This window comes from Eumetopias jubatus, unplaced genomic scaffold (genome assembly GCF_037043125.1).
Source record: "Eumetopias jubatus isolate StellerSeaLion01/CBP00866 unplaced genomic scaffold, mEumJub1_p1.0 scaffold_10, whole genome shotgun sequence".
NCBI lineage: Eukaryota > Metazoa > Chordata > Mammalia > Carnivora > Otariidae > Eumetopias > Eumetopias jubatus.
In genome coordinates, this window is record NW_028274816.1 from 69,249,811 (window position 1) to 69,262,875 (window position 13,065).

The following is a 13,065-nucleotide window of genomic DNA, read 5'->3' on the forward strand; positions in this document are numbered from 1 at the left end:
ACCCTGCGCTGCCTGGTCAGGGTTCCAGAAATACTCTCCTGACAGCGTCATCCCTCTGCTCCCAGACAGAACAAAAGCCAGCTTCCTTAGCTTCGCTCCAGCAGTAGTTCCTAAAATAATTTTAAGTGGTACGCAGTTGAACTTTACTCATTTTAATAGTTATCTTAGAAATGCCGTAGTACTATGGCAGTTGAGAAAGTTCAACATGGAGTTACCATGTGAACCAGCAAGTCCACTCCTCAGTGTATGCCCGGAAGAGCTGAGGGCATACGTCCGTGCGAACACTTGGACACAGATGTTCATAGCAACACTATTCATAATAGCCAAAAAAGGGGGGAAAACAACCCAGACGTCCTCCAGTGAAGTAGATAAATATAATGTATATCCATACAGTGGAAAATTATTCATCCATAAAAAGGAATGAAGTACTGATAATGTAATGCAACACGGATGAGCCTTTAAAGTACGTTAGCCGAAAGAACAAGACGCAAAAGGCCAGAGGTTGGATGATTTCCGTTCATATGAAACATCTGGAATGGGCAGATCCCTAGAGACAGAACGTCTTAGAGGCCAGGGGAAGGGGGGCATGGGTAGTGACTGCTAACAGGTACAGGGTTCCTTCCGGGGGTGATGACTGTGTTCTGGAATCAGCGGTGATGGTAGTTCAGCACCGCGAATATACCCAATTGTAAGTGTGAACTGTATGCTTGAAGCTGGTGACTCTTAGGCTCCGTGAGTTCTCTCTCAAAAGTGAAACAAAAAGGCCCCCTCTTCCAAAATGCCAGAGCAGTGATCCCTGATTTCATTATATTAAAGTGGGTATTTGAGTTTAAAAGTAAATGGATTTAAAGAAAAATAGTAAACGTATAAGGGTAATTCAATGAGACAGTTCCTAAGACGGTGCCTGCCACACAGTAAGTGCTCTGTGTTAGCCACTATTATTATTATTATTACTATTATTATGATTGGGGGGATATGGCAAAATCTTGAAAGTGAATAACCACATTTGGCAAGTCCAGACCGCCCCCAGCCAGTTCTGCCTCCCACACAGCCCGCTCTCTCCGTGCTCTGCCTAAACAGCCTTCTCGCCCCATACACTTGCTCACGCCTCTCATTCTTTAGCAGCACTGCCTCAGATGCGCCTGACGTATCCCGTAGCCGGCCCTGATCTTCTTGTTGGAGCATCCAGTTTGTAATCTGCCTTTGCTCTACCCCGAGCTCAGACCAGAAGGCATGTCTTGTGCTTCTCTAACAACACCCCGCCCCCCGCCCCCAGGCCTGTGGACATTGTTCTTTACACACTGAGTGTGTGAAGAGTACTTGTTGAACCTGGTATCAACTCAACCATTAATATGTCTGCTCTGTAACGATAAAATGATGTTATGAGTTAGGGCAGCACAAATATTTTTTTTTTTTTAAGATTTTATTTATTTATTCATGAGAGACAGAGAGAGACAGGGAGAGAGAGAATGGCAGAGGGAGAAGCAGGCTCCCAAGGAGCAGGGAGCCTGATGCGGGACTTGATCCCAAGGACCCTGGGATCATGACCTGAGCCGAAGGCAGACGCTTAACCATCTGAGCCACCCAGGCGCCCAGCACAAATATTTTTTAAGATGTGCAGAGAACTTTTGCACACCCTGTAAATGAGCTGAGCTGTTCTACTCTCAGGAACATACCCTGGAACAGCTCTGCACATGGGTCCCAGGAGACACAGGCCCAGGCCAGACTCCAGACGTATTCATGATGGCAACAACTTGGAAATAGTTTGGATGTCCATTGACGGGAAAGTGAGTGGGTAAATTGTTAAATACGAACATGAAATGGGTAGACCGCAGCTCACCATACGGAGCAATGTGGATGAGTCTTAGAAACGCAGTATTGAATGACAAAAGCAAGTTGTGGAAGACTGTATGTTACTTGATTTTATAGCACTTGTGGTAAAATGATCTACTTTTGTAAAAAGCAAGGAGGAACCCAGAACCCAAGCTGTGTGCCTGGGGCAGAGGAAGTAGGGAGGGGAAGGACCCCTCTGGGTGGGCATTGCGGTCATGTTCTAGGCCTTGAGGAGAATGTGGGGGTCACAGGGGCTCCTTTGGTTTGTGCCTCACATGTGGTTTGCACTTGATTCTTTTATGTGCATCCAATAGTACATAATAAAAATTGAAGCAAACAAAAGGAACAGCAAGAAGACATTAGGGCTGGCTCATGCCTTTTCTGGGGCAGACTCTGACATTTAAGAGTTAGAAGGAACATTTCCTCCTAATATATCCAGTCAGTATTGCAGAGTAAATAAAACACTGGGAATGTCTCCAGCAGAGGAGGGGGGAGGGAAATAATATTTTTATTCTGTACCAAAAAAGGAAGTTTACCTTTCAGCATTGTGACCCTGTCTTTTCTGAGTGGTATTTTAGATAGCGACGGCAATTTCAAAGGAATAATGCAGACTTCTTAGGTTGTTCAAGTTGATGTGACTCATTTAGTAGGAGACATGATTATAGCCAAAGAGACATCATTTCTTAAGGATGTGAGTTCTAAAGAATACATTTTCAAATTTGAATTTTATTTATTTTTTATTATCTTTTAAGTAGGCTCCACGTCCAGCGGGGAGCCCAACTCGGGGCTTGAACTCACAACCCTGAGATCAAGATCAGAGCTGAGACCAAGAGTCAAACTCAGCTGACGGAGCCACCCAGGTGCCCGCCCCTAAAAACATAGTTTTGGAGTTTCTGCGGTATTTCCTGGCTGATTTCATTGTATCGCCGGCCTGTAGAACCTTAACACGTTTCCAGGGGAAGCTTTCTTTGTTTTTTGTTTTTTTTTTTTTTTTAAAGATTTTATTTATTTATTCATGAGAGACAGAGAGAGAGAGAGGCAGAGGGAGAAGCAGGCTCCCAAGGAGCAGGGAGCCCGATGCGGGACTTGATCCCAGGACCCTGGGATCATGACCTGAGCCGAAGGCAGACGCTTAACCATCTGAGCCACCCAGGCGCCCCAGGGGAAGCTTTCTTTGAAGAGCATTAAAATCCCTATCCTGGGCTGGCCGTGCTGGTAGGAGCTGGGAAGGCCAGGGTCTGATCCTGGTACAGTGTTGAACTGCTCTGGGCCTCGCTGAGTCCCGAGGCCGGCATCTTTGCCTCAGCTTGCTTGGCCCGGTGAGCTGGCTAGGGAGAGGACCTCCAGCTGAACGGGGTGTGTGTGGGGGGAGATAGGAAAAGAGTGGCTTCTCCACCATCTTCTGGCTTCTTCCGCATGTAGGCAAGGGGTGCCTTGCTAGACTTGTGGCTTCAGCAGGGACAAATTCATCGCTGTCATGACTGGGCGCTGGATGGGTGTGAAGCCAGAAGGAATCCCAGAATGGGACCAGATGCCAGAGGTCTGGGCTCAAATCCTGGTCCTAACCCCTGCCAGCAGTGTAGCTTGGGCCAGTTCCCGAGCCTCTCTGTGCCTCAGCTTCCCCCTCTGTAGAATGAGGGTGATGATAATTGCTCCCTTTAGGACCGTTAGGAAGATTTCATGAGGACACGTTTGGTCTTAGAACATGCGCGGCATATGGTCAGGCCTCAGTATTTGCTGGCTTCTCTTAAAGAGCCTCTTCTCTTTTCTGTTGCTATTTTTTTTTTTTTAAGATTTTATTTATTTGAGAGAGAGAGAATGAGAGAGAGAGAAAGCACATGGGGGCGGGGAGGGTCAGAGGGAGAAGCAGACTCCCTGCAGGGAGCCCGATGCGGGACTCGATCTCGGGACTCCAGGATCATGACCTGAGCCGAAGGCAGTCGCTCAACCGACTGAGCCACCCAGGCGCCCCTTCGTTGCTATCCTAAGGCTGTTCTAGGGCAATTACTAGTATCAAAGAATGAGCCCATCTGAGACCTTTCTTGGAAATGCCAGCCGCAGAGGGAGACAGTTGGAATGGTAATCGTGTTTAACGGCGTGTCTGTGTGGTCAGGAAAGAGGTGCCTGGACCTGCCACCCTGGCCGACCAGAGCCAGCCAGCCCATTTTCAACCCCTGGAGGCTTCTGCGGGCTTTCCTCTCCTGCTTTGGAGGTTCTCTTTGAGTTGGCCTCAGGGACAGACCAGGTAACGTCCTCACAGACGTCCTCCCCTTGGTGGTACCGGGGAGAGGAAGCAGATATTTTGGACGCCGATGATTTGCCAGTGTCTCCTTAGGCAGCTGCTTGCTGCCGCCGAGGCGTGTAGACGTAGAGGCTGAGGAGAGCTGATCGATCTGCCTCAGGTCTTGCAGCCGGGAAAGGAAGGATGCAGATCCATATGGTCGGAATAAGAAATCCCTGTTTTAGCCCTCGCATACTGTCCGGGGCTGGCCGGCTTGGCTCCTGAGCCCAGGCTGTCGGGGGGCATCGAGTGGTGTCTGCTCTGCAGCTCGCATGCAGCCCTGTGGGGTCCGGGCTCAGGCGACTCTCCGCTCTCGTGAGGTGAGCACCCACGAAGCTCCAGGCACGGCAAGTCCCTGTCCTCGGGCAGTTTATCGGTGGGCAGTGAGTAAAGTGGAGGAGAGCAGCTGTTTTGAACTCCTGTGATAGCGCAAAGGGAAATGGGAACTGGGAGAATGGCCCCTGGGGTGTTAACTCCGGTGGTCTTGGAATAGACGCGATCAGGGATAATTTTTAAAATGTTCTTATTGGTTGCCCCTGGGCTGAGCCAGCGCTCACTGTGTGCCAGGCTCTGTTCCAGGCACAGAGGAGAGCGAGGTGAGGGTAGGCGGGACCCTGCTCTCAACAAGGGTCAGGGGGGCACCAGGGCATAAGCAGGTGCACAAGCAAGAAAATGCCCAGTAGAGAGCGGGGCTCTGCTGAGAATCGAGGCTGGTGACGAGACAGGGCGGCTGGCAGTTCCGGGCAGGCGATGTTGAAAGTGGGCTCTGAGTGAGAAAGAAGAGGGTCCGGCACGTGGTGGCACGAAAGAGTTAACGTCTCGTCCTACCCCCAGAGGAGCCCGGGCCCAACTTTAGGATAATTTGGCTTCTCCCTTTTCTCCTTTCGCTGAGGTGAGCCTGTCCTCTGGTCTCGGAGGCTCTGGCCTGACCCCCTGGCTGCTTGGGGTGGGGATGGGGCCCTGCGCCCAGCCTTGAGGGTCCGCGCACATCCGATGTCTGCGGAAGTAAGCCCCCAGCTGTCCACAGAAATCTGCCGCGTTCCTTCACAGCCGTGGCCAGGAGAGTCCCATACGACCTCCCGACAGCCCGACAGCTATCCTTGGGAGGGCAGAGGTGAGCAAACCAGTCGTTTTCCTCCATGGGTTTGCTTTTGTACTTAAAAGGGTGGAAATACCCGTTCCGTCCCGCACGGCTCCTCTTTGCAAGCGTCTTGAGCTCCTCTTGAGAGAAGTGTTAGGTCACCGCTGTGCCTGAAACCAAGTCTGTGGGGTCCTGGCTGAGGGGACTCCTAGCTCACCCTCGCTTTGCTTCCACTCTCTCGCTGGCTCCTGAGGAGATGGCGACAGCCCAGGACTTACTGCCATCACAGTGACCGGCCAGGGCTAAATTAAGCCCCAAATCATGGGAATTCTAAATTTTCCCATGCAGCTCTGCATTTTTTTCAAATGTCTCAAGCTGGAAAATTGTACTGATCAAAGTGTGTGATCCATAGCTGGGCCTGCCCTATGGTGTGGATAGCCGTCAGAAGCCCCCTTTCTGCGGTTCCCAGTCCCTGGGTGGCATTGCTGTCTGTTATTAGTGGGTATTTCTAGTAGCAGAGTCACAGCGTGTTAGAAATAGGGACTCTCTAGCCCAGGGGTCACATACAAGCTGCCTTCCTGGAAGGAGGGAAGGGTTCTGAGGGCGGCGTTTCACACTTCCAAAGGCCCAAGGGAAGCCCTATTGTTTTGCCCACCATTGAGCCCACCCTAGACCAAGAGAAACATCTGCCACTAGGCTTGTGGCCAGAATTCTAGCCCTGCAGTCGGTGACCTTTGGCTGGGGCTGGCCAGAAGCTTGGGCTCCCCGTGACACCACGGAGTTGGCAGGGGATTGAGCCATTTGTCAGAAAGAGGGTCTTGGGAATTGAAGGGTTTGGGGAGAGCATCTGGTCTGCCCCATCATTTTAGAAGCAAGGAACCTGGTCACTGGCTTGCTTGGTGCCTCAGAGTGGTCACAGCTCTGGACTTAGGTCCCTGGTTTCCTGTCTCCTGGTTCTGTGTGTCTACAACACCACATTGTTTGCTTTTTGGCTTGATTTTTTAAGAACGCTGTCCATGATTGGTCATTTGCAAAACTACTTTGAAGACTAGAAGAGAGGTGGGGAGCAATGAAGAATTCTTTTTTCCTTTATGGCATGTGTATGCATCACCATGGTCCAACTGTCAAGGTGTTTGATCCTTCACCCTGCAAGAGAGGCACAGCCCGACACACCCTGTCCCTAAATCAGAGAGTGAAACTTAAGTGGCTGTGTTCAGATGGAGAGTGCAGGCGGAATGAGCAGAACAGGTCTCCTGACCCTGGTTCACGTAATGTATATGTATGTTTGTGTATTTATACCTATATATTTATATTTTTATTTCTTTCTTTATTTATTTTTAAGATTTTATTTATTTATTCATGAGACACACACAGAGAGAGAGAGAGAGGGAGGCAGAGGGAGAAGCAGGGTCCCAGGGAGCAGGGAGCCCGATATGGGGCTCGATCCCATGACCCCGAGATCATGACCTGAGCCAAAACCAAGAGTCAGATGCTCAACCGACTGAGCCATGCAGGCGCCCCCGCCTGGTTCACATGATCTTTAAAAATGACCACATTTCAACACCTGTGTAATCTGTACCCACAGGCTGCTCTTCTCCGAGAGTCCATGCTCGGGGCACATTGGTAAAGAAAGATGAAATTCCTCGTGTGTGTATTCAGTACTTCTGCTTTTGGAAAAATTAACACAAGAACACGTAAAGTCACAGGAGGCTGACTTGTTCCAGGGACTGTCGGATCCTGGCAGAGGGTGCCCAGGAGGCTCTTTGTGGGAGGCCCTCCTGCCTCATGGGTGGCTGGCAGTGCCCAGCATGGGGGCGGGAGTCCTTCACCTCCTCCTGGTGGTAGGTTAACTGACCGCCGGCCCCCCCCCCCCCCCCCGGGGCTCTTCCTCCCCTAGAAGGGAGCGAGGAAAAGTGCAAGGGGCAGTTTAATTTGACCTGCTTTGTCATCTGGAAGTCAAGTCTAAAATGTTTTCCCTCCCAAATCCTTTGAATGCAACAGGCTTTGTTTTTTTTAAGTCCCACTTTTTGGATGGTGATGTAAAATTTAATTTCTCCATTCAGTTAGTGAAGAGAACATTCCTTTTTTTTTTTTTTTTTTTTTTGGCTGAATCTCACCATTTTTCTGGTGAAGGTAAAGGGTGTTTTTTTGTTTTGTTTTTTCCTTTTCACTTCTCCCCTCTGCATGAGTGGTGGTTATTAGGCTCTCGGTTACTGCTAGCTTGGCTGATGCAGACTCATAATAGTCCTTTCTCTTTAGTCTGAAATGATTACTGTGGAGAAGAATGTGGCACTGTCCATATTGTCCTAACTGGACCGTTGTCTTCTGGGAAGCCGGCTCAGTTTGGTCATGTGAGCTGTGGTCTCATCCACCCCGACTGAGCCTCCTTGTAATGGTCATGGTACCCTTTTCCCCAGTAGGAAGGTGGAGATGTTTCCTCACTCATGGATTGCACACAGAGGAGGATGAAAGCCAACTAATCAAGGCTTGCAAAGTGTTGCACAAACTTACTACTGTTTATGTGTGTCATACGGTGACACCTGGGCACTCGCTCCAGGATACTTGGAGGTCACTATAGGAGCTTGGTCAGAGTGTCACATCCCCTCAGCGCTGCCCCCCAGGTGCCGTGTTGTCGGGAGTTCTGAGCAGTCTCCCCAGGAGCTTCTGGTAGGTGACCAGCAGTGGGCCACGCTGGCACGACACTGCAGGAGAGGCGGCCGTACCTACCTGTTCGCGTGGCTCTCCCTGTCATCTGCCCAGAGAAAAATGAAGTGCATATGAAGTCATGGAAGGCCTCGAGGCACAGAGAGTGTGAGCTGTCATCTGGGGTGATGATTTTCTCATCAGTGCACTCAGTGATACTTACTGATCTTGACTGGATTGTCACAGGCAGTATTGGTTGACCTGTGACTGGTTTTGGGGAGTAGGGAGAGACGATTGTTGCTATGGCCTCATAGCTGGTCTTGACCCCTGATGAGGGTCCCCAATCCCTGAAAAGCCACTGCCAAAACCTCCTTAGGGATGTGGCGGAGACCACAGTGGACAGGGTGAGTATCCTGCCTCCGTGTCACCGAAGCGCAGCGGCTGAGGGACCTACGGGCTTTGAGCAGGGACCCACCTGGGCTGCCCTGAAGCTGGAGAGAGCCTCCTCTTCCTGTCATGATTGGGAACTCTAGATTCGGAAGGAATTTCCCCACCCAATTCCAGAAACCCCTGGAGCACATTTTGATAGAATTCTTCTTGCCTCCAAGGGCCCCACTCTGGCCTTGGAAGTTTTTGTTTGTTTAGTTTTGCTCTGTTGGCTGTTTCATTCAGCCTATTTCCAGTCTCCAGTGTCTTTTGAAATCTGCTTGGGTTTTCAAACTTGCCAGAAATTTTCTTCCCTGGCTTGCCCCTTGCAAATATGATGATCCAGCTCTCCCTCTGTGGTCACCATCGTAAGCCTCACTGAAAAAGTGATGGCCGGACATTGGCCATCTGCATTGCCAATGCTGTCTGCATTTTGAGGAGTGACGAGCCTCCCTGGGAAGGACGCAGCTCCTCGGTCAGCCTGAGGTGACAGGCTGGGTGTGACCCAGGAGAGTCTGGTTGGTATCCCTGCCCTTCTACCTGAGGCCCACTTGGAGGCTCAGGGCAGGCACCCTTGCAGTACATCTGGTGTTGGGCTGCTCTCAGGCTCCTTGCACAGCCCACGGTGCTGTAGGGGACAGATGACCACGTTGGCACCTGCTGCTGAGATGTGCAGAAATGGCTTCCGGCGCAAGCGGACCCAGAGGTTCCAGCCATGTTGACTCACTCCTTCGCCTTCCCTTTGCTCTTTGCTTTCTATGGCGTTGCCTTTAGACTTAGGGAAACCCTGGCCCTGTGGTGGCTTTTGGCAGCCCAGGCTGGACTGTCCGCCCGCCCCTGATCTAGCCACCATGGCTGGGGGCCTGCGGTACTCTGGTGGAGCCTGGGCTGGGCCTGCACCTGGCCACCTTCCCCCCCGATGGAAGACCAAGGATCTTTCTGAGACAAGGGTATATGGATGTTGCAAAGGCAGAGACAGCAGATTCTGTTTCCAGGACAGAAACAAAATTTCTTTGGCTTAAAGAACCTTTTCTAGTACTGGGGCCTGACTGTAGAAAAATGAGTGTTTCCTTCTATACCGAAGAGACTGTGGCTTTTGATGCGGAGTCTCCAGAGCTTCCAAGGGCTTTTGGGAGGCCTGATAGAAATGTGCATTGCCCATGGTGAGACTTTCCCAGGCCAGCCGAAATGTTCAGTTTCTTTGCCGTTTCTTGGCTTTATCAACTCAGTGAGGTTACTGGTGGTTATCACGTGCATCAGAAGCCTTGATTCTTAATAAAATGAATGATTAATACAGTTCCAGAACACGCTCTTCAGGGCTGGGGCTGGAGTGGGAAGGTGAGGTGGGGGGCCCCTGGGCATCCCATTCCAGGGGAATCATGGATGTCCTATGGCTTCTGTGCAGAAGAATGTGTTTGCTTTGAATAGAATCCCAACTTATCTCTATTCAGAAAATATTTAAAGTTGTAACAGAATCGTACAAACTTAATCGCTTATAATGAAATGGTTCTAAGTAATTCCTGATGATAGAATTCAATTTTTAATTTTTTAATTTTTTAAATTTCTTACTAGAGCGAGCACAGGTCGGGGTGGTGGTGGAGAGAGAGAGAATCTTAAGCGGGCTCCACACCCAGTGCAGAGCCTGGTGTGGGGCTCAATCCCACGACCCTGAAATCATGACCTGAGCTAAAATCCAGAGTTGGACGCTTAACCGACTGAACCACCGAGGCGTCCCTAGAACTCCCATTTCTGAAGGCATTTCTAGTTAGTAATGTTCTGATGGCATTTGTCCCAAGTTGTTGGTATGTAATTTATGAAAATGAGCCCCCCCCTTTCTTTTTTGCTGTCTTGGTCTTAAACCTTAAACGAAGTTTATTTTTCCCTCTCGTTTTGGCGTCCCCCGCCACTCCCCTTCCTCCCACCGTCCCCATATCTGCGTGGAAGCTCCTTAATAAAAGACTGGGTGTTTGGGAGCTGACCACAACTTCCCCGGCTTGAGTGAAGAGCGCAGGACGTAACACGGGATCCTGTGCTGGTTAGTTCAGGCTCCCCAAGCTGGAAAGGGAAGAAAACTGGCAGATTGAGAGGGAAAGTCCGGAAGGCGGAGTATGCACACCATTCAGAAAAGCAAGACCAAAACAAAACTTAGGTTCTGGAAATAGCACAGGGTGGCTACTTGAGGATGGAGTGTGTTCAGGCCTGGCTTTTGGGAGGGAGTGCCCGACAGATGTTTGCTGGGGGTGGAGATGTTTAGGTGTTGACAGCCCAATCCTGACGCTCAGGGGGAGAAGTTTTAAAACGGGAAGAGCAAGGTCTGAGGTCCACAGGGACAAGTGCGACGGAGCCACCCACATCCCTGTCTTCAGTTGGAGCCGCCTGGGGGAGCCTCGTGCGCACGCAGCCGGGGCTATGGTCCTGTGGTCCTGCCGCCCACTCACGTGTCGCCAGCTTCTCTCACGGACGGAATTGGAGGTGTCCGTCTCCACGGTCTCCGGTGAGGTGCATCACCCGGTTGGCCTTGCACGTGGTTTCGTGGAGGCGCCTTTGGTGTCCTTTCTCCTATTGGGAATTTCCTCTCCCGCGATCTCCCCATTCTCCCTGTGTGCCCATTCTGAAAGCCACTCTCATCTATAGCTTTAAGAAAATGGCAGGTAGCCATTCAAATTATATAGGCTTTATATATTTTTCTGACTGTAAGGAGCGTTTGGTTACCTTTTTCCTTCTTCTTAAGGCCTAAATATTTCAGAGAGACTACTGACAGATGTCTTTGCAAGTTGAGCCTGTTAGAGAAATCTCCTGCCTAGGTCTCCAGCCCCGGTTTCTCAGTTGTTTGGAGTTTTCCCCAGCCTCTGTCTTGCAGGGCAGAGGGCACTCTGGCGCTTGATCAGATGAATTGGTGCCTTTTCTTTGCCACCAAAGGCCTAGGAGGCTTGGTGGATGCCCTGGCTGGGCCTCATGGCCTCTCCCTGACCTCTCCTGAGGAGCACACTGGGTTCCCAGGTGGCTGGACTAGAAGAAGGGCAACAGAGCCTGGAGCATTGTTTCTCCCTCAGGAAATTGTTCTGGTTTTTTGTTTTTGTTTTTGTTTTCATTATATTTCTCACCCTTTGAGGTCTTTGTACCAGGAGGACCATTTGCTGTCATGCTTAGTCAGAGCTGCTTCCTGACCTGGAGGAGGGTGGCTGAGGACCTCTTCAGCGGTGGACCCCAGCTCCTCCTGCTTCTCGGAGGGTGGGACGGTCGTATCTGCCGTGCACCAGATGGAGTGACAAATGGAAGTGCCCGGGGATCCCTAGCACATCGGAGGGCCCCTAGGCATTAAGTACACCTGAATTTGATGAGCACTTGCACTTTAAGCTGGGCGATGCTCATTAAAAATCAAAGTGTTCTTTTTTGCTTTTTGAGGCCCACCCCATCTCTGCCAGCAGTGAATGTTGCTGTGAATGAAAAACCGAACTAAATCAAATGTGCAGGTCACCGTGAAAATTTTTATCCCTGGTCCTTTGACAGGCTTTAGAGGATTTATGAGAGCTGGCCAGATCCGTGGAGAGGCAGAATGTGCCTGCCTTCTGCCGAAGCCCCGTTCTGTGGCTTCAGATGGAGACAGAATTCTTGGCATATTTGAGGCTGGAGTGAAGGCCTTGTTAGCCGTAGCAGATATTATCGATTGTCACCAGGATGAAATTTTATGGGCTCTTATTTGTATGGTCGTATGTGATAAGTGATCATTGCGTTTCCTGTGGCTCTTCCCCCCCACCCCCAGCCCCAACAACTTAGGTTTGCTTATTTTTTGATGTTCCTGTTGCCTGTCCGAGGCTTTAGATGAGGAAGGAGGGGGTCATCCATTGTTTCTCTGGCAGAAGCAGCCCAGCAGCTTGGTGGAACGTGAGGGCCACTGCAGGAGGAGGGAGGAGGTGCCACCCCCCCAACACCCCCCACAGGGCTGCTTTGGAGGAGGTGACCTTAGTCAGCTTGACCTCATGACTTGAAGTCCTCAGGCTCCTCATCTCTACCTTCCCTGGAGGGTTTTCATGAGCATTAAGTGAGGTAGAGCCTGGCCCAAGGCTGCCTTGGCTCCTCCAACAGCCGGAAGAGCCCAGAATGAGCCCAGCAGGTGGGAGTGGGGGATGGGCAAGGGGAGGGCGCTTGCTTTGTGTCCAGACTCTGTCTTGGGCAATCTCTGAGTCTTCTGGACCTCCATTTCCTCATTTTATAGATGAGGAATAATCTACATTACCACTTCCTCCCACCCCTCAGGTCTTCTCAGTTTGGAAGACATACTGGGAGTGATTTCTGGCAGAAACTCCTTCCCATGCCTGCCTTTGCAGCCTCCAACAGCCAGCGGAGTTGGTTGTTCGGGCTTTGCGTCTTCAGATCCTCTGTGCTCCCCTCCGTCCCCTCCCAGCCTGTGGCCTTCCTGGGGCCAGGGACGCTGTTTTTAATCTGTTTCGTAAATTTAGTCAACAGCATTTATATCCACGCCAGGCATGGTGTTGGGTGCTGGGTGGTCATTGGTGAACAAGACCCAAACCTGTGGACCAAAGCCGATTGTCAGAGATGTGGACCTCACTCTAGCTCAGTAAATGTTTCTTCTCTGGAGAGAGGGGATGTGGGTTTGTGGTGGAGGGCTAGGTGGACCCGTTAATGGGTAACCCTGGACCTCAATTTTTCCCCTCTGTGAAATGAGGGGAGTGGGCTAGACCAGATTATTTCTAAGTTGTATTAGCTCAGGCCAGGTGCTGGCAAGTTTGAAAGCCCAGTGGAGGGCCTGGGCTGTGCTCTGCAAGAGTAGTTGGAAACT

The 13,065-nt window shown here is 50.7% G+C and overlaps 1 protein-coding gene across 7 annotated transcripts in view; it reads left to right on the forward strand.

Moving 5' to 3' along the window:
• Positions 1–13,065, forward strand: part of EPN2 (epsin 2) — an 81,479-nt gene that overhangs the window by 21,990 nt on the left and 46,424 nt on the right. The window lies entirely within an intron of this gene.